Genomic DNA, 21,501 nt, shown 5'->3' with positions numbered 1-21,501 from the left:
TGCATCTGTATATACTTGTGTCATTACCACACAGATCAAATTATAGAAAATTTCCAGCATCTCGAAAGATTCTCTCTTGCTTCTTCCAAGTCTGCACCCCAATACCATGGAGAGGAAGGGTGGGTAATCACTATTCTAACTTCTATTATCACTGATTAGTTTTGCCCCTTCTTGAACTTTGGACTAATACATTATGTATTCTTTTAAACTTGGCCTCTTTCATTCAACTTAATATATATGAGCTTCATCATGATGCATGTGCCAATAATTTGTTCCTTTTTATTGATAAATAAAATATATTATATTTTATGAAAATACCTTTATTTATTTATCTATTCTTCTGTTGATGGGCATTGGGTTGTTTCCACTTTGGCTAAGATGAATAAGGCTGTGATACAAGTTCTTATGTGTGTCCTTTGTGGACATGTACACTCATTTCTCTTGGGTAAATTCCTGGAACTGGAATTGCTGTCATGTGGTCAGATGCATTTAGTTTCAGTAGAAACCATCAAATTGGTTTACAAAGTGTTTATACTGTTTTACATCAACAATGATTAGAATCCCAGTTCCTTCACATCCTTGCCATCATTTGGCACTGCTGATCCTTTTAATTTTAGCCATTCTGGTTGATGTCTAGTGGTATTCCATTGTGGTTTTAATTTACATTTCCCCAATGAGTAATGATGCTGAGCATCTTTTTGTATGCTTATTGGATGTTTGCATATCTTATTTTGTAAAATGGCTGTTCAAATCTTATGTCCACTTTTAATTGGTTTATTTTTTCTTATTGCTTTGTAAGAGTTATTTGCATATTCTGAACATAAATCTTTTGACATAAATATGTATTGTAAATATCCTTTCCCAGTGTGATTTGTCTTTTTATTCTGTTAATAATATCTTTAAAAAGTATTAAGGAAGTCTAATTTATCAATTTTTTTTCTTTTTAGTAGTGCTTTTTGAGTCTTGGTTAAGATAATCTTTGCCTACTCCAATGCAATGGTATAACTCAAGTTTCAACTAGAGAAAGTAGAACCAGTAGGAGATTTATATATTAAGAGATTTATTTTAAGGAATTGTTTTATGTGAAATGGGGCCTATTAGGCAAGTTTGAAATCTGTATGGCAGACTGTCAGGAAAGACAGGATGGAACTCTCAGCATGGGCTGGAGCTGATGTCCACAGGCAGAATTTCTTCTTCATCAGGGAAGCCTCAGCTCCATTCTTAAGGCTTTCCATTGATTGAATCAGGCCCACCCAGATTATCTAGGATATCTCCCTTTCTTAAAGTCAATTGGTTATGAATTTTAATCACAACTACAAAATGCCTTTACTATAACACTTAGGTTAGTGTCTGTTTGTATGACTGAGGACTATAGCCTAGTCAAGTTGATATCTAAAAATGTCATCATATACAGAACAGTATGGAAGTTTCTCAAAAAAAAAAAAAACTAACTAAAAATAGAACTACCATATGACTTAGCAATTCTACCCCTGGATAGATTAAAAAAAAAAGAAAATACTAATTTGAAAAGATACATGCACCCCAATGTTTGTAGCAGCATTATTTACAATTGCTGAGATATGGAAGTAACCAAAGTGTTCATCCACAGATGAATGGATAAAGATGTGGTATACACACACACCACACACACACACACACACACAATGGAATACTACTCAGCCATAAAAAAGAATGAAACTTTGCCATTTGCAACAACATGCATGGACTTGGAGGGTATTACGCTAAGTGAAATAAGACAGACAAAAAAAGGCAAATACAGTATGTTGTCACTTATATATGGAATCTGAAATACAAAACAAACTAGTGAATATAATAAAAAAGAAACAGACTCACAGATATAGAGAACAAACTAGTGGATACCAGTGAGGAGAGGGAAGGGGGAGGGGCAAGGTAGGGGGAGGGGATTAAGAAGTACAAACTACTATGTATAAAATAAAGAAGCTACAAGGATATACTGTACAGCACAGAGAATATAGCCAATATTTTATAACAACTATAAATGGAGTATAACCTTTAAAAATTGTGAATTACTATGTTTTACATCTGAAAACTATATATGTACATCAGTTATACCTTGATAAAAAAAGATCTTCATAACATGTTTTTCTGTTTTTTCCAGAGGTTTTATTGTTTTACCTTTTTCATTTAGTTGTATGTTCCATCTTGGAATAATTTTTGTACATGGTGTGAATAGTCAAGGCTGAATAGGGTATGATTATGGAGCAACAATATGTTTAAGGAAGATGAGCTCTGGCCCCTGCCTCAGGGGATGAGTCACAGATCTATCTAAGCCAGTTATGGTAATTCTATGTCCCTTTCAGTCATCCAGCAAGTATTTATTGAGTGCCTATTATGTGTCAAACATATTCTCAGATCTGAGAATACAAAAATAAATATGGCAGATAAAGTCCCTGCTACTGTGGAATTTCTCTTTGCAAGTAATTGGTTAGAGATTAAGTATGTGACCTGGTTCTGAGCAGTGGAGCCTGAAGGGAAGTATGCTGTGAACATCTGGGGAAGGTGTTAATTCTTGATAAAAGGGACACTTACAAAGAAAAACTCCCTATCTTGCATATGGGATCACATGACATTTGGTGGTACAGCAGTCATGTTCTGACCCTTAGGGTAATACCCAGCGAATAACAGAGGACCCAACCCAGAGCCCTGGCATCTTTGAACTCCTTTATTAACCAGTTCTGGAATGGCCCATCTCTGGTTTTTTTTATGTGACATAATTAAATATTCTTATTGTTTAAGCCACAGTTGGGCATTCTACTACATGTAGCCATAGATTCAGAGATTTCTTAGCATGACACCACTGTTCTCTAATACTTGTGCCATAACTCACCTCTGTTTCTTTCATCATCCAGCTCCAGTCTTAATTCTGTCTTTATTCTTAAGTCTTAAACACTTAGAATTCTCCAGCTCCCATTCTAACTTGCTTTGGCCTCTAATGAGCTAGGTCACTCTATCCTAAATTTTCCACATCAAAAAAATATCCACCTCAATTTTCCTGCCACATTCATCTTCCCTTTCTAGTTTGGCTTCTATCTCCCGAAACCCCACACACACTCAGCCCCATTTAAAGGGGTAGGCACTAGATGGTTATATAGTATTTGAGCCACATAGTTGGTACATTTTTTGATGCAAAGCTACATGAAATATAACTTTATGGAGAAGCAGAAATTAAGTGCCTTGCCCAGAAGCCAGACTTCAAAGATCAAAGGGGACCTAGAGCAGAGTTGAGAGAACACATTGTCCTAGATAGAGAAAGACAGAGAATAGCTGTCCAGTGATTCCTGGATACCATATGGTCAAACTCTACTTACTGCAATTGAGTTCCTTGGAAGTCCCCTGTATTCTCACACTAAAACTCTTTCCTTAAGCCACCCTGCAAGGCTTTCTGTTTCTTGCAAACAAATCACCTAGACTAGTGGCTCTTGCAGTCCCCAAAGGGGCCTTATTCTTTCAAACGTACAATTTCCTCTGTTAGAGAATGTTATCAAGCCTTTGGGAGGTAAGCCAGGCACCTGTTTAGCACACTTACAAGCTGCACCAGCAATATGTTCTGCAGATTCTAGCTTAGGATTCTATAACAGGAAACAAATCCTTCCTCAGAGGAGGTTCCTAAATTCCTAGAATTCACTTTCTTGAGAAGCTGGGGGTGAGTATTTAACTCTTCTGTCTTAATTTGGGTCAGTTTATTTGGAAGGTGACACAAGGAAGCAGGAAAGTGAGAACAAGCAGAGAGACTAAAGGCAGGAAGAAAAAGTCAGTAAGTGGTACATTATTGGGCTGGTTACCACTGCAGGTGACTGGGGCTCAACTCCACTGGAAATGTTATGAAAACCCATGTAGGATGTGCCTTAGAATCCACCTACTCTATCCACCATTGGTTGAGGTTTGTCCCCAGGGCATTAATTCCTGTATATTTTTACTGTCCTGCACAGGCTGAGGGAACTCTTGTGACTTTAGGAAAAAACCCAGAGGCAGAGTAACAGAGTTATAGGGGCACTCATTGTGGACACAGGCAGTAAGTATGGGAGTTCAACTTCAGCCAAAATCAAAGGTGGGCTGAGGGGATGTCCCCAAACCATCTTCTACAACCTGTCTTTGGAGTGAGGGTTTTATCCTAGTATCCTTAGACCTGACTGTGGGTCCCCAAAAGCAAGGACCCTAGAAGTACATATGGTAATTCTTTGAGACAGAACTGCTATCTGCTAACCCAAACTCCATGTGGTTCTCTTCTTCTGGGAGCCAACTGACTGAGTTCCAGCCAATGGGATGTGAGCAGAAGTAATGTGCACCACTGCCAGCCCTGGCCAATAGAAGTCCTCCCATGGTTACTTCTCCATGTTCTTTCCCCTCCTGCTGGCTCGCTGTTGATTCTCAAGTGACCTTTGAAACCACATGCTGAAGGTGGCAGAGTCTCTGACCACCTGGGTCCTTGAATAACTGTGTGCAACACAGCATCTCTTCCTCTCCCTCCTCCCCTTCCTGCAGCCTCACCTCACCCACCTAGAACTGCCCTGCTCTGAAAGAGAGGAGGAAACTTCTATGGTGTTCAGGTCATTATACATTTGAGGATTAATTTTTTACAGTAGTTAGTCTACCCTAACTAATTTATCCACCACAACATCTTATCATTCCCCAGGTATAGAAATGACTCTTCTGGTGTCTCTGAAAGACTTGAAAGTTTAGAAAGATAATGATAAAATGAACACATACACAAGGTAAAAAAAAATAATTAAACACTACCCGAGAATCTAAAATCAAAATAAAAGTCTCCTGTCTCCCTTCTTACCCCATTTCCAGCCCCACTCCCATTAGGTAATCACTTAATTAATTAATTAATTAATTAATTTTCATGGATACTAGCTTCATTCCATTGTCAGCTGTGTGTTCCAATACTGCTTTAATGATCTCTTGGTGTCTCAGCTAATTCTGCCTGAAAATCTACCACAGGTACTTGCTGCTGCTGCTGCTAAGATCACCTGGGGTTGAGCTGACACTCCTGGCTGCTAAGTGAGGCTGTCTGTCCATATCTGACTGGACTTCCACCACTGGTATGTGCTGTTCCACAGTCCGTCTCAGGTGTAAGCGGTCCCTGGCCTGCTCCGTTGCACCGCTGGCCGCTCCTCTGAACAGTATGTCAGGCATCTCCGGCACCTGCTCCACTCTCTAGGTAATCACTTTAAACTATTCCGCCTTTATTTTCCAGATTGTCACTTCTATATAGTCTCCTCTATTTCTGGTTTAATCATCATTAAAAAATACTTAGTGGCATCCCACTATGAAAGATGAGTGGTTACCAAAGATTTCTTTTAATGTTGGAAAGTGAGAAAGAGTATTACGCAGGAGAAATAATATGGTGGTAGAAAAACCTCACACCTGCTTTAATTATATAAAGGAGAAGCAATGTGGTAATGTGGGAAAAATAAAAAACTCAGTTTTGTGTGGAGTTTAGCTTCTACTACTTATTTGCAATTTTGTGTGGAGTTTAGCTTCTACTACTAATTTGGAGGTTTTTGTGAGATGAAATAATGCATCTGCAGGTGTTTTGCTGTGGGTTCATCCCTAGAAATATTTGCGGGGTATTCACACACCACCAGACTATGTGGTGGGTGCCAATTAATCCTATTGTCACATCTTACACTCAAACTGTTCTGGAAGGTACCCTGTATGGACTCAAGTGCCTTGCCCATCTCTTACTAGAAACAAATACTAAATTAGCAGTTCCGCCCAAGCCAGCACCTCGTGCTCCAGCCAATAGAGGGCAGTAAGAAACACAGTGCATTGGCTTTAGAGCATGGACTTGCTTATAAACTAAGCCAAATTCAGATTTGAATTGTTGTCAACCTATCAAAGTGTTGGCCAGCCAGAAGACGAGAAGTATATAAAATGGTCCTTCTCAAATGACAGGTCAATCAAAAAAGACTTTAAAAAACCACCATTTTTCTTAAAACATCATGAAATAATAGAAATTCCATGTTAACTTAGAAATAATCAAGATACATATTTAACACATTGCCTAACCATCAGGTGTCAGCCATGAGAAGGTTATGATTTTGTGGGTACGGAGCTCCTATTGAGGAAAATAGCTCATCTTCTTGTCTGAATTACGTCCTAAACGGTTCTTATGCTGATTCGTGTTACTAAACAAATGGTATCGTCTACCACAGAGTGCTCTTTAGTGAAACTCTTCTCCTTCAGTCTGATTAAAGGTTACACTATGGAATTTTTTAGATTGAAACAAACTCCTAACTGACTTCTCAGTAATGGGAATTCTCAGGAATCCTTAAATTACATGGGTAAATCATGGAGGGAGTCTGCCTTAGTCAGCAAGTGCTACCATGGATTAAAAGACAGATGTCAGGCTTTCAGACGTGGATAAGTCACTTTTTCCACTGCTATTTGATCTTAGAATTGAGATATATTTTGATTAATTCCAAGTTTAGGTGGGAGGGTAATGAGTGGGTGTAAAGGGAAGAATGACAGTGGGAATATGCTTCTTATTGAACATCATTCTTGGACTTCTTTATCAGAAATAAGCCCAGAAGAATAGCAGTTTGGAGCCTCATTTTATAAATAGGCATTAGTTGCCAGAACAATAAAATGCCAGACACACAAATGAATTTAATATATAAAATAAATAATAAATCATTAAAATGTATTTTAAACACCTCTATATAATAAGAGAAATAGTGTTCATCAGAAATTTTCTTAGTTGTACAATTTGTTCTCACTTTTTCTACATGTATTGCTAGACCTTTGATTGAGCATCCTTGCTGACCCTATGGGTTTGCATATTTAAGTAGAAAAGGATAATATCATCTTTCAAATATGTAGAATTTATTTGGCATAAGTTTTAGAAAAGAAAGTTTCCTTTTTAGGTAAAACTCATCAGGAGGCAGTATTGTGAAGTGGTTAACAGACAGACCTGGTTTTCTTTATTACTGACTAGCTGTGTGATTATGGGCAAGTTACTTAGCCTCTCTGTGCCTTAGTTCCCTATCTGAAAAATAGGGACAATGATAAAATGCTCAACTCATAGGGTTGTTGTACTTGGAATATGGTAAGTATTCAGTAAATATTAAGTTTTTATTTTAGTGTCAGAGATAATTTTTTGAGTAAATGCCTAATAAATAGCTGCCATCACCATTATCTTGAGCCGTAACTTCAGTAAGTATTGGTTATTTGATTTTAAAACCAGCCTTAGTTCCTCTACTACTTGCATCTGCAAAGCTAGGACCATCCACACTCTGATGCTTGCTTTTGCTCTAACAAGAAATTTACAGCATCTGTCATAATTACTGGTCCTTGATAGGGTAGGACCAGTAATTATGTGTAATCAGTGTAGACTAGAGAATCTAAGTAGATTCCAGGACTGGAATGTAAGATTCATGATTAAGCCTGCAAGCCTGAGCATGGGAACAATGGTGAGAGACATGTATTTGAGACTGAATTTGGGACATTGGCTTACATGGGAGATGAAGGTGGAGGAGTGAAGGGAGAAAGAAGTATGGTGATATCATTAACCAATTATTTATACAGACTCCAGGATCCTGGGTCCCCAGGACTAGACACAGGCAATCAATGGGACTTAAATCATCAGTACCTGGAAGATCTTTATATACAGGTGGCATTCAAGAGAGTCATCAACTGATATTATCACCACAATCATGAGAACATTGGGTTTTAGAGGCAAGAAATCCAGACTCTGTAGAGAGTAAGATACCTGAAGGAATTTGGTTTGAGGGAAGTTGAAGAAAGGAGAAATTATAGGGAACCTGGGCAGATGCAAGGGTTTATTTCAAGGGAATGAGTCAAGATTTTGCGGGGGCAAGACCACCTCTGGGTGTGTGGTTCCTGTATATATTAACAATTTGTGTCACCCAAATCAGTGTGTCAGTACTATCCTAGTATGACTCAGTTTTACAGGACTGAGAAGGAAGAAATGTGCCTGCTGGCCAGTGGAGCAATCTGTTCATCAGTTCATCCTCTTGGAACTGGAGCCATCCACAGGGACCCAGGGTAACTCCATAGGCACAGAGCCTAGAGCTCTTTGGGGCATCTGATTGACCCCTCTGTATGAGTAGGGAGTATTGGGGGGTACAGTGTTGGAAAGTGCCCCAAAAGAGAGAAATGGGGACCAGGGGCCATGCAGATCCTGGCCCAGACTCAGATCCCAAGCACCAGAGGAGGACTAGAACATTTTGTGGAAGGTGCTCCAAAGAAAGAGGAAATGTGGGGCCTAGCTTCAGGACCCTGCTTGCCCAGGTCCAAGGGTGGTAATCATCTTAGTTCAGAGTGGATTCAACAGCACTTATATATTAACTTATTTAGCTAAAGTAACTGTATGGGAATAGGATTGGTCCAGGGAAAGGATAACCCTACTTATGGCAGTTAAATGCACCTGCCTATGAAAATTAAGCATGTTGGTCCTTAGGAGTCATAACTAACCTAGACCAGTGGTTCTCAATGCTGGCTCCCAAGTAAAATCACCTGAGAAACTTTAAAACAGAGCAAAATACACCCACACACCCAGACACACACCCACACACCCAGACACACACCCACACCCACACCCACACCCACACACACACACACACACACACACACACACACACACACACAGAGTGCTCAGGCTCCACCACAGACCAATCGAATCAAAATCTATGGGGTGATGGCCTGATATGATTTTTTTAACTCTCCCCTGGGTGGTTCAAAGTACAGTCAGAATTGCGAGCCACTGCTCTAGATGTTCCTCACCCCAGGGTCAGAGTCCCATCATCTACTTCTCCAGTGATGGCACTTGATTCCTAGGATTCCACTTGATAATTATTGACCACAGATAACTGTGCTCTCCCATCAAGTCTGGGTTATCAGCAACCGAGGAACCCTCAGCTCTGATAGACAAAACAAGCAAGCTACCAGAATACTTTTTAGCTTCACAAATCTGATTTTTATTAGAAACAGGTAGAAACTGCAGTTGCAGTTGTTTTTAAAAGTGATTCTAATTCCATTTCATTCAAAGCTATGCTTTAGCTCCGACAAAATCATGAACGTTATAGGTACTTATTCATCAAATAAAATCAACATGGAGATAAGAATGCTGTATGACTGAGTCCATAAATAGAAATGTGAGAGTCTATTACATGGTCAGCATTATACTGAGAACCATGGTAGATTGCAGATATAGTTTGTGATACTATCCTTGCACCAGGGAACTTACCGTCTGTTGGGGAGGAGATTAGCATATAAGAAATTCTGGTATGGCATGTGAGGTGCAGGCTACAGGTGGCATTACCAAACAGAAAGGGAGGTCAATGAGTAAGTCTTACTCTAAAAAGGAAGTAGGGCTTGGGCTGGGTTTCCAAAACCAAGCAACCAGCCTTCCAAAAATGGGAAGAATTTGGACAGACAGAGGCAAAAGAGGAGGACTTTCCAGGCCAGGGAGGAAACCCAGGCAAGGATAGGCAAGAATCATTTGCATGACAGTGAATGGACCAGGCAGATATGTTTGGATAGGTGAGACTGCCAGTAGAAGAAGGCAAAATAAAAATTGTATTTAAGGAAGGGATCATCTGACAGCAATGGGAGGACAGATCGGAGGCAGAGTCTCAGAAACTAGCTACCCCTTACCAAGTGTCTGCTATGTGCCGGGCTCTGGGATAGGATTTTATATATATTATCTCAAATAATTGTAACAGTCTACAAAGTAGATCTTATTATCTCTCAATTTGCAAATAAGGAAATTCAGGCTCAGGAAGATTAAGAAATAATTCAAGGCCAACTAGCTGATAGGAGGCTCAGTGAAAATTTCAACCCAGTACGGTCTGACTCCTTAGTAACTCCTTATTCCACCAGCCAACACTGTCCCTCCCAGAACGTGGAGGCTGCTGCCAGTGCCATTCCCCTATATTAGCCCAAACCTGATCAGTTGCTGGATTTTGCCACTGGGGCAGCCAGTTTCTGATCAATTGATTATCTTGCCTGGCAGTGATCCAGTTTAGTTGCTATGAATGTCTAAATAACTTTTTCAGCCATTTTGGGGTCTGTCTTGAGGACAGATTTTGATCCAGCGTGTGGCACAAAATGTGACTGAGGACAGAGAAGGCAGACTGGTGGCTGCTCTCCTTATTGACTCCTAGAGGCAAACTGTGGAGGCAGTCCTATGAATAGCTGCTGTAATCACAAACCAAAGGACAGTCCTGTATTCATGCCTCCTCTTGGAAAAACCAGTGGTCACACACCCATCGTTTCACTAACACCTGCACATTCTTGGCTTTTGAGCACATATTAAAAACCAAATTTGAATTCAGACACTGAAGTTATTTCCATGAGCTGCTCTATGATCATACAGAAGATCAGGAGGAGAGCCACATATACAAGTTATTTTTAATTCCATGTATCTTTTGTTGGTTTCCTAAAGAAATCAGAAGAGGGCTGATCAAGTGTGTCATTGAGGGGGGAGGAAGGGATTCTATTTCTGTATAAGAATTTCTTTTAAATTGTATTATAAAGACCAATTATTGTATAAACCTTAGTTCTAGAAGAACTAAGTGTTTTCTTTCTTTAAGAACAGAGGTGAGGAAAGTATAGCTCAAGTGGTAGAGCACACGCTTAGCATGCATGAGGTCCTGGCTTCAATCACCAGTACCTCCTCCAAGAATAAATAAACCTAATTCCCCACCCCTCCTAAAAAAAGAATAGAGATGGTACCCCACGCCCCACATCATTCATGCAGTTCAACCCAGACATAAGCAGGCTGATTATGTCATGCTGCACATCTAGCCAGCTTCTCTACTGAAATCTTCCAAGGTATTTATTGCACTTGTGAATTATTATTCTGAGCCAGGCTCTTATTTTCCTCTTGAAGCTTCTCTTTACTAAGTTTTCTTGAATTGGTTGATGTGGGGACACTGTCAATGCACATTATCATTCAAAACATGCACAATTGTTTTTATTATGCACTTTACCACGAGGAATGGTATACATGGAAAAGTCATAATCCACCACTTATTCCAAAATTCTGTTTTCATTCTTTGATTATAGTTCATTTGCATGAGTTCAGAATTTTGTCAGGTTTTCCTTTTTCTTTCACATTCTGAAATCTAAAATGAAAGCCACGATGGTTTTAGTCTTTACAGAAAGTGACTTGCTTCAAAATAAGAATATCGATAAATATTTTGCATGAGTGCTTTTCAAAAGCAGTATCTCTTCTTTGCCTCCATGTACATTAACAAAGCTCTTATAACAATTTCGCCATGATAAAAATAATTCAGGAAAGCTGGTCATTAATATATCAAGATGAAGATATATAATTCCCCTATTTTCCAGAAGTTTCTAGTGCTGGAACTAGGGGCTTTCAGTAAAGCTGAAGGGGAGTTGCTCCTGTATCTTGGGAACCAGTGGGAGTCAGCAGGCATCTAATCAGGATAAGGTCTAGCATTTGGCCTAGAATCCCTCACTGGGGTGAGTCAGGTGCTGGAGATGCACTTACAGATGGTTGAGGTCCTAAATGACAGGCTTGGGTATTCAGTGGGTTCTAGTCTGGGTCTGGGGTTGGAAAAGAGAGAACTAAGATACAGAGATTGGAAACAGTTTGATGTTTAGCAGGTACCCACTTTTCAAATAGATAAAATTTAAAAAGAGTCTACTACTTTTACTCTTCCATCTGTCCAATATACTATTCACATAGAATCCAGTGGGGTTTTACAAATGCAAATCTCATTTTGCTGTCACCCTGCTTATCACCCTTCACTGATTTCCCACTGCTCTTAGGAAAGAGCCCAGTTCCCAAGCATAGTCTCCAAGCCAAGCCAGCTACTTGGTCTCCTTTCTGTTCCTCACGCCATACTCTTTGCCACCTCCTCCCAAGACTTTCCTTCATCTCACTAATTTCTTCTCATCCTTCTGCTTTCTGCTTATGGGTCATTTCCATGGGAAATCCTTCCTTGAAACCCTGCTCTCCCAGGCATTGACTCTAAGAGCATCTTACGCTTCTTTTTCACAGCATTCTCCCAGCTTCTTATTCCTTCATTAGTATTGTTATTTGATTAATGTCTGTTTCTCTAATCTGACTTGTAAATTCCATAAGTGCAGAGAATGTACCCATTTTGCTCGGTGCCTGCGACATAATAGGAGCCCTATATACATGATAACTTAGCTCAGGAGTACTCCAGGTACTAGGTCCAGTAGTGAGAACTGGAGCAAGGAAAGGACTGGAGGGCCTGGAAGCTTGTGAACTAGGCAAGAGTCCAGTTAGGAGAACTGGGGAAGAATGAGATTAGAGCAGTTTGACCCCAAGACCCAGAGAGGCAGTCTGGTGGGGCATAAGCCTTTCCTGCCTCTGCTCTGGAGGGGCCTCACTTAACTCTCCCAGCAATGTTGAAATTAGGTACAGATGAAGAAGTTATACCTTGTCCAAGTTCACACAGTTGCTCAACAGAAGACCCAAGATTCAAACTAGCATTACGTTCAGGTGTCCCCTTTCACACCAAGGAGCTACTTTTCTTTTGTGTGAGAACAATCAGGTAGCAGATAAATTATTATTGAGGTGTTTGCCTGGGACATCTCCTGTCCTGCTTCTGCCTGGCTCACTCTGAGTAACAGCAGCATCTGTGTGACTCATTTATTCTTCAGTCGTATCCAGCTAGGGGATCGGATTTTGATGGATGTCACCTAGGGGTTTGTGCTGAACATCTGGCTTCCAGACTCTGCGGTGGTGATTGTCTTCTGCCAGTCCCTGGGGGCTCTTGTCATGCCCAGCATGCTGATGGAGCTGCTCAGGAAGCCAGCCGAGAGCTCAGGCACACTGCAGGGGGACTGGTGGCAGACACAGTGGCAGAGCAGGCAGCAAGCAAGCACGCAATATGGAGGTTCCTGTCCTGGGAGAGGCTTTGGACAGCAGCTAAGGAGCAGGCTCAGAAAACGGTGCGAGAGACGGGATGTGCAACTACAGATCAAATGACAACCTGCCTGCCGGGTGCAAAACAACACCAGCCGCATTCCCACCCAGACTGGGGACTCTAGCAGAAGAAAGACACTCCATTTTGTCACTTACTTCTGTGTGAAAGCTTTCTGTGAGTGAGGACATCTGTGGTGTCGGGGGAAGGCCCTCCTGTGCGTATCGTATACTACTAATGCTATTTAGAGGAACTGGTAACTTAGAGCCTACCCACTTTTTATACAGTTGTGTTTCTATTGATTAAAGGAATTACCTCTGCCATCCTTTTTGGTTAGCTTCATTAATCCATATCCTTGATTTTAAATCATTTTGTAAAACCTGATTGTACACCGAATGAGAAAACCCTTCATTTTGGATGCAGTTTCTCTTGAGCTAGTTAGAAATTGAAAAATCTTGTCTCCACTTCAATTCCACATTAAAAATCCACTCTATGCAATGAAGTTCTCAGGAAATGATGATACTTTTTGTCTTTCAATAATGTACCTAGAATTCTCATTTCTAGCTGTGCATGCAAAAATGAGTTTTAATACTTTTGTCCCTTTTTGAACAATTCTACAAGCTTTATTTCAAATATCTGGGCTAATTTCTTATTTTATTTATAAGATTTTGTACCAAATGACACATTTCGGAAAAATGTCTTAAATGAAAAAAGTAAATGGCTATAGAAAGATAAAGACAAACTGTCCCTTAATTTACAGGCTGTGGACTGTTCTTCACGTGTCCTTGGCATTCTTCAGTGAGTTCTGTCTTTGTATCTAGATAGGCAATATCTGCAGTGATACGTGAATGTGTTTAGAATCAACCTTTGAAACGTTGAACTACTGCCTATTTTAAATACTAAATCAATCACATATCTGCGTCACTTTAGAAATGAGGGTTACATAACACACTTATTCCTCAATACTATATTTTTGGAAGCTATTGCAGATTTAAGATGTTCTTTAAGTAAGGTACTGTATTTCTCTCAAGCCATCTTTCCCCTTAGTTGTGCATATTCTTGAAGCATGGATCTTACAAACATAACACTGGTTCACTGATTTGAGGGATTTTATTCATGAAATGAAAGCTTGTACTTTCTCACAGTCTTGCAAAACTTTTGGCCTGACAGTTACTATTTAAATGAGTGGCTTTTATCTTAGGGTCCGAAGGGCCCTTTTGGAACCTGTCTGAGCAGCATAGCTACCCTCTGCTCAGGAATTTGACCTTGGGCATCAGCGAAAGGCTCTCAGCCCTGGGATGGGACCTCTTCATACCTCCCTCTGAACTTGCTTCCTATGTCTGTCTGGCAAACACTAGACTTCCTTTGTTCTCACTCCTGTCTTCAGGAATTGAAGCTTCAGGCCTTTCCAGCCTTCCCAGGGGGCATGAGTATGTATTCCATTCACCTGTGCTGTATCCAGCTTCAGCCTGATCCCAGACTGTGGTTCCCTTTGGCTCCATTTCTGCTCTTAGGCCAGCCCACCCCACCTCAGGAGGGAAGATGGGACCAGATTTTTCTCCTGAGTGTGAAACACACCCATCATCTAATCTATAAATATTTTGATCCTGGTTCATTTATTCAACAGATGTTTATTGAGGTCCTACTCAGTGCCAGGCCTGTGTGGAGAGCTGGGTATAGTGCATAAAACCATCAGGGTCCCTATCATCATCACCTGGCTGAAAACTAGTAGGGGAGGCAGACATTAATGTAAAAATCATATAAATGCCTACATCAGTAATTAGAGACTGATAGAAAGAAAGGTATAGGATGCTTTGAAACTGTATCAGGGTGACTTAATCTGTCCAATAATGAATGTGGAGAGGAGAAAAAGCAATGGAATGATTTTTAAACACAGTCCTGTTATGCAGCTCTTCTCAATTCTGACTGCATGAAAAAATCTCCTGGAGAACTTTAAAAACAATCCCCAAGCTTGGGCTTCACCCCCAGAGAGTCTGATGTACTTGGTTTGTGCATCAGCATTTTCTCCAAAGCTCTCTATATGATTCTAAAATGCAGCAAGGTTAAGAGCATACTGGGGTTTTTTGTCTGTTTTATTTTTGATTTATAGTTGATTTACAATGTTGTGTTAAGGAGCTTACTGTTTTATACCTACATGTTGGTAGTTTTAGGGTCCTACACTCTATTATGTTCAAATGCAAATCACCTATATTGGAATATATCTAACTAAAAGTTTCAATAAGGTTAAAAACAATTCTTGTCACTCCTTATTCATTTGAAGTAACTGCCAGTGAATACTTTGCAAAATATATTTTTGTTGTCTTTAAAATAGTTTTCCTTTTAGAAGTAACATGAGCATATTATTAAATATTTGAAGAGGAAGAAGGAAGCAGAGAAGAAAAAGGGAGGCACACTCATCAACTCACTAGCCTACTGCCAGCACTGTGAGAATTTTGGTGTATTTTCTTCTCTCCTCCCCCATGCATCTATATAAACAAAAATTAAATAGTGATTTAAGACCTACTAATAGTTTCAATAAAAATTATATATTATATAATATATGTTACATAAATTATATTTTTTGGACCGAGAAAAATTCTTGAATTTTGTGATCACCCCTCAAGGCCCCCCTTCCCAGCCAGCTCAGCACAGATTCCCATCCTCACCTCTTGGTCAAGCTTTGCTCTCTGGCTTAAAGGAATAAAACTTGGCTTGGTCAAGTTCACCTTCTAACAGAAGATAGACTCTTCTGTCCCTATTTAGCTGCTCTCTGTAGCATTTGGCACAGTAGAACACTCTTCCCTACTTGAAACCTTTGTTCCTTGACTTCTAGAACATTTGTCCCCCCACCCCCACCCCCCGTGCCACTATGTTTCTTCCTATTTCTCTGAAAACTCTTCCTGGTTCCCTTTAGAGTTCCTCTCTCTGGTCCTAGATGTAGGAGGTTCCCCAGGGTTCCACCTCTGGCTTTTTCTTTTCTTACTCTACCAAATCTTCCTATGAGATTTCATCCAAGCCCAAAGCCTGAATTACTCTCTGTATGCTGATAACTCCTTGGGGGAAGCCTGATATACTGAAACCTCCAATAGGACAATGGTAAGGCAAGAAACAAAATGCAGAAGTCTGTTGCTAGGGTGCAGCAAGAGAGTTCTTATATGGAGACAAGCTGGACGTTTGAATGATGACTCTTTTCACCTTCCCAGACTCCAAGCCCTGCCTAAAACAGAATAAAAGACAGCAGACTGAGCCCCACAATTCTGCTTCTCCTGACCTACAGATTCCTCACACCTAGAGACTGTCGAGATCAGAACTTGGGCCTAGGGGACCATGTTCGTTCCACACATCCAGGTAACCTCAGTTGGTATATATCTTTTGCAGGGTTTGTTTGGAAGTAAAACAGAATAAAAAGTAGCCTCTGCTGAGTCCCCAGTTGTCATTCTCACCAATCCTCAAACCTGGACCAGCCTCAGTGGCCTGCCTAGCTCGCTCCCAAATCTCTAGTTCTAGTACAAGTCTCTCATCTGACCAGCTCACAGAACAGCCTACTGACCTCCGCCCAACTAGGCCATGGGCCCCAAGTGGGATCTCCATCGTCTGACATAAGCCTTCTCGGGTTAGATGCCCTAACTCAATGGTTGCGTGCACCAGCCCATTCTTCTACCCACTGACTCATGTCGGAAATCTGACGACCAATCTAACTTTTCTCTCCTCTCCACCCCTGATTCAGTCATGGATGGATTCCATCTTGTAAATACCTTTCAAGTCTGCATTCCTCCACTCTAATGTCCACTATCACTGCCTTGATCCAGGCTTCCAGGATCTGTTAAGGCTTCAGTGTAGAGCCAGTAGTCCTCTTCAATTTGAAAAATATAGATACAACCAGAAAATGAGATAAATTTATTCCATTATTAAGAAAATTAACCTAATTATAAAGGTAATTATATTTCAGAAAGTAGAAAGGGTTATATAAAGAAAGTCACCATTTATTTTTATTACCTGAGCTACTACAGATTTACAATTTTTAAAATAATGATTATCTCACTTTTCCCAAATAATCAAGAAATTAGAGAATTTTTATTGGCTCATTTTCTTTTTTTTCTTTTTTTAAATTTTCTTTTCAATAAGTAGGTTTTTACTTCCCACAACTTCTTAAATTATATCAATCATATATTCCCCAACGATGTTTTTCTTTGGTTGAGGGACTTGAGACCAAGGAAGCAAGTTCAGTTATCTTACATTGAAACAAGAATATGACTGGAAAATAGGGGTGTATTATGGGGCAGGAGAGTGCTTTTAGGGGGCTGAGAAAGTAAAGATAGTGTTCCTACAACATGCAAAGCAAGTACCAATGTTTAAAACAGCATTAGGTGGATTGAAAAGCCCTCTAAATTCCTTACTTTTTCTATATTCTCTTATATTTCTAAATATAAATTATCATTAGCAAATAATTATGATGAATAATAACACTGTCACTTAATTTCCTGCCAGCTGAGGGCTGGCAGAGTTGAAGCATGCTGAACTCAAGAGCGTGCAATTTTAGAATTGAACAATTAGACTCAGAAAAGATGAGAGCAGAGGTTACCATGGCAACCTGATCCCAGGACCCTGTGTGCGGCCATATTGTTTCAGTGTTTGAGTCACAGAGGCTCGTTATTATGATTTAAAATCCAGGCAATGTTTGGGTACAGGTAGAGAGCTTCCCTTGTGCAAGTTTAGAAAGGGCAGGTACTTTGGAATCTGCTAAAGAGAATTATATTATCTTCAATGAAGTGACAATGAGTTAATGGAAGTAATTAGTTGCAGCTAATAGTGATGTTTAGTTTTAGGCTGTATCACAAAAACATTGAAATCATGGGCTCTGTAAAAATAATTGCATTAAAATTTAATAGTTAAGTGTAATTGTATAACTAGTTTTCATTCATTCAGTAATACTGATTAAATCCTAGTATGTGCCAGACCTTGCTGTGGATGCTGGGATTCAGTGAACAAAATAAGGAAGACGAACAATATAAAGTAAATAGTTTATGGTATTTAGTGAATTCAAATATGGTAAGGACTATAAAGACAAATAAGCAGGACAAATAAGGGGGGCAGTAGGGCTGTGGTTTGGCAATTTTAAATCAGATTGTCAGAGAAGCCTTCATAGAGAAGATGACTTCTGAACAGACTCAAAAAGGTTGAGATGTGAGCCATGCAAATGGTCACCAGGGGGTTAGTAATGGAAGTGGGGAGAAGTGGTCAGATTCTGGATTTGAATTGATCCCAGGGACAGTTTGAGTCTAGGCTAAATAGGAGCATTTGCAGGTCATGTGCCACCTGGAAGGTCTACCCTCTTGGCCAAAGGACAGGATGGCTGTAAAGTCCTGCAGCATCACTGCTGCCCAACACAGGCAGAGCTCATACACCAGCAAGAGAGGGGTGTGCCTTTTGCACAACAGCAGCAGCAGCTGGCTTTTGCAGGAAGGCCCAGGGGAGCAATGCAAATGTCTTTAGAGAGATAGCAGGACGATGCTCTTGGGAGGTGAGCTCTGAGAAATCTCTTTCCGAGTGTACAAAACCCCCGTTGCTGGAAATGGCCTTTCAGAAGCTGACAAGGAGAGTGTGAGGCCCAAGGGGTGAGTGAGTGGCACCCAGTCAGACTTAACAGAGAAGAGGATCCATACTGCATAAGGAATGTGGAGTTTTCCTTGTGCTGCCCATGGGCCTCAGGGGGTAGAAAGTTGAGTTAATCATGTTCCTTGGTTTGCTTGTATCTCCCTCCCCAGCCCCACCTAATCATCTCACCAATGCCTCCAGAGTGGCATTATTTACAGTTGTGACAAAACATACACACACACACACTTTAAAGTTAGCTCGTATTTATAAAACTGTGCCAGAATATAGCTCTTATTCCATTGTGAGTGTTCAGCCTTTAATCTTGTCAACCTAAATAAAAGTAAACTGAGGGAAGTTCACACTACAAGAAATTGCATTTATTCTGGACTAAGAGGAATTGCAATTAGGGAAACACTCGCTGTGGCAAGTTGCTATGGTGAGTCTCTTCAGGGTTTGGGGGGTGCTGTATTTATGAGCAAGGAATACAGAGAGGGGAGATCCAGCCAAAGTCCAAGCAATAAGTTGACTGGGTTGAGGATGAGGAGAGTCTTGGCAGGTGTCCATTGGTCAGGAATCTCAAGTCTTCTGTAAATCAGGTATTTACGGAAAATCAGTTTCTCAGTTTTTAAGTTCGGTTCTCCTGTGGGCACAATTGTGAGATCCTCCTTTCATAGCCTCAGGTTCCATTTTAGATTTAAATGGTTTCATATCCTTTTGATATTTTCATCAAGTCGTGAGTTAATCCCACTCAGGTATGGTTAAAGGTGAATCAAAACTGGATAGAACCAACTAGCAACTATAGTCCAGATTTTTGTGCGCAGAGTGAGCATCTGTTTCATTCAGTAAATATTTACCAAATGTCCACTACATGCTAGTATCGTTTTTATTTTTCCTTCAACTTATAAAACTACTACATTTATCAAATACCAACCCAGGCTGGTTTTCTGACACAAATGAATTCTCTGATCCCAGTGAGGTGTCCTACAATTAAGTTCAATACTGATACTAACTACTCAGAATTAACCCACAGGTTAAAGGCTCAGGCCTAAAAGACTGCCCCCACTTCAGACACCAGGTTTAAGTCCCAAGCCATCTGTACATCTGACCAACTGGCTGTAACTCAGAGGCTCTCATGACCCTCTCCCTAAGCTCACAGAACTCAGGAACACACTTTACTTTGTTTATCACTTTATCATAAAGGACACAACTCAGGAAGAACCAAATGGAAGAGATGCATGGGCAAGAGAAGCAATGGGGGACCCAGAGCTCCCCTGCCCTCTCTGGGTGTGCCACCCTCCCAGCAGGCCAGTGTATTCACCAACCCAGAAGCTCTCTGAATTGCATTCAAGAGTTTTTATAAAGCTCAACCTCCCCCAACTTTCCTTCACCTCTGACCTTCCACCTCCTTCCTGGAGGTTGGTGGGTGGAGCTGGAAGTTCCAACTCTCATTACTTAGTCTTCCCCCAAGGAGCCCTACCCTAAGTCACATTATTAGCCTAAACTCATGGGTGACCAAGGGGCTTATTATGAATAACAAAAGATACTCCTATCACCCAGGAAATTTCAAGGCTTTCAAGAGCTCTGTGCCCAAAACCAGGAGCAAAAACCAAATACATTTTTGTATCCTGCCACACCCCCATTTGTCAATGTCTCTGAGATCCCTGCCTTAGATCTGAGCTTCTGTCCCCCAGCTGCTGGGAGTGTTGGCAGCTGACAGCTCTCAGCCAAGTTGCTGTCTGGGCATCGCCCATAGCTGAGGACAGTCACCTCATCCAAGGTTACAGACCCTCCCTGGGAGAAGTTGGCATTCAGTGAGTGGCATATGGAGGGCAGGGCAGAGTGAGTCTGAAGGACCTTCCCATGACTGCACTACAGTTTAACTTTGCTCTCTGCCCATTTCTTCATTCCCCCAGGATGTTGCTCCCAGGTGCAGTCCCTAATAAAACTCCTGTGCACAAATCTTCCTCTCAGAGTCAGTTTCTAGGAACCCACCTAAATAAGACACTGGGCATTGTGCTTGGAACTTTACATGTAAGCTATAATTTAATTTTCATAACCCCACAAGGTAAACATTATTCACCACTTTAGAGAGAAAGATATTAAAAATTAGTAAAGTTGAATAACTTTCCCAAAGTCACAGAGCTAAGGTGGGATTTGACTCAAGTCTGCTTAACTTTAAAGCTATGCTCTTCTCATGGTGACACCTCAATCTACTGGCCGTTTTAATTGTTCAGGTTCCACCCAGAGCCTGGGGCAACCTGGTGGGAACCAGGGGAAAGGGAGGCACTAGGGGTCAGGTCAGGATCAGAGGGTGTTAAGAATTGCTGAGCTGAGAGGGAGAAATGACAGTGAAGAAAGTCAAGGAGAGAGGCTAGAGAAATGGACTCCTCCACCCAACTAGGGGGTCCTAGATTGAGACTCTGGAGCTGGGAAGAGTCAGAAATGAAGGAGAGAAGGCAGAATGAATTAAGGAATCAAACAAGTAAAGCAATTCTGAGTCTCAATCTGCAACCCAGAATTACTTCTGTGAGGGTTCTGGAGTATGTTGCCGGGGTGGACACAATTTTCAAGGAGCTAAATTAAGTGTAACATCGGCTGCATCCTATAATTTCTATGTATATTTGTCATTTATGTGTATCTGTCACCTGAGAAATTATTTTGCATCTAGGAGGTATAGGTTAACAAGTACATCTATATTTTTATCTCTTCTTGCCTTCCTGCTGGTTCAACCTTCCATTAAGCCTTCAAGGAACACTTATTACATTAGACTGCGGGCAAACAAAAATCAATAAAGCACAATTCCTGTCAAGGCATTAACAGTCTCAGGAGAAATAGACATCTAAACAACAGCAACAAAGACAAAAAGGCACATAAGAAGCCCTGAGCACCCATTGGAGGGAGGCACTAACTTTGACAGGGATAATAGTCCTGGAAGGGGTTAAGGGAAATGTCTGCTAAACTGGAAATCAGGGTA

Source organism: Camelus bactrianus, chromosome 12 (assembly GCF_048773025.1).
Source record: "Camelus bactrianus isolate YW-2024 breed Bactrian camel chromosome 12, ASM4877302v1, whole genome shotgun sequence".
In the NCBI taxonomy this organism is placed as follows: Eukaryota; Metazoa; Chordata; class Mammalia; order Artiodactyla; family Camelidae; genus Camelus; species Camelus bactrianus.
The sequence above is the reverse complement of the archived record's forward strand: the minus strand, read 5'-3'. Positions refer to the sequence as shown.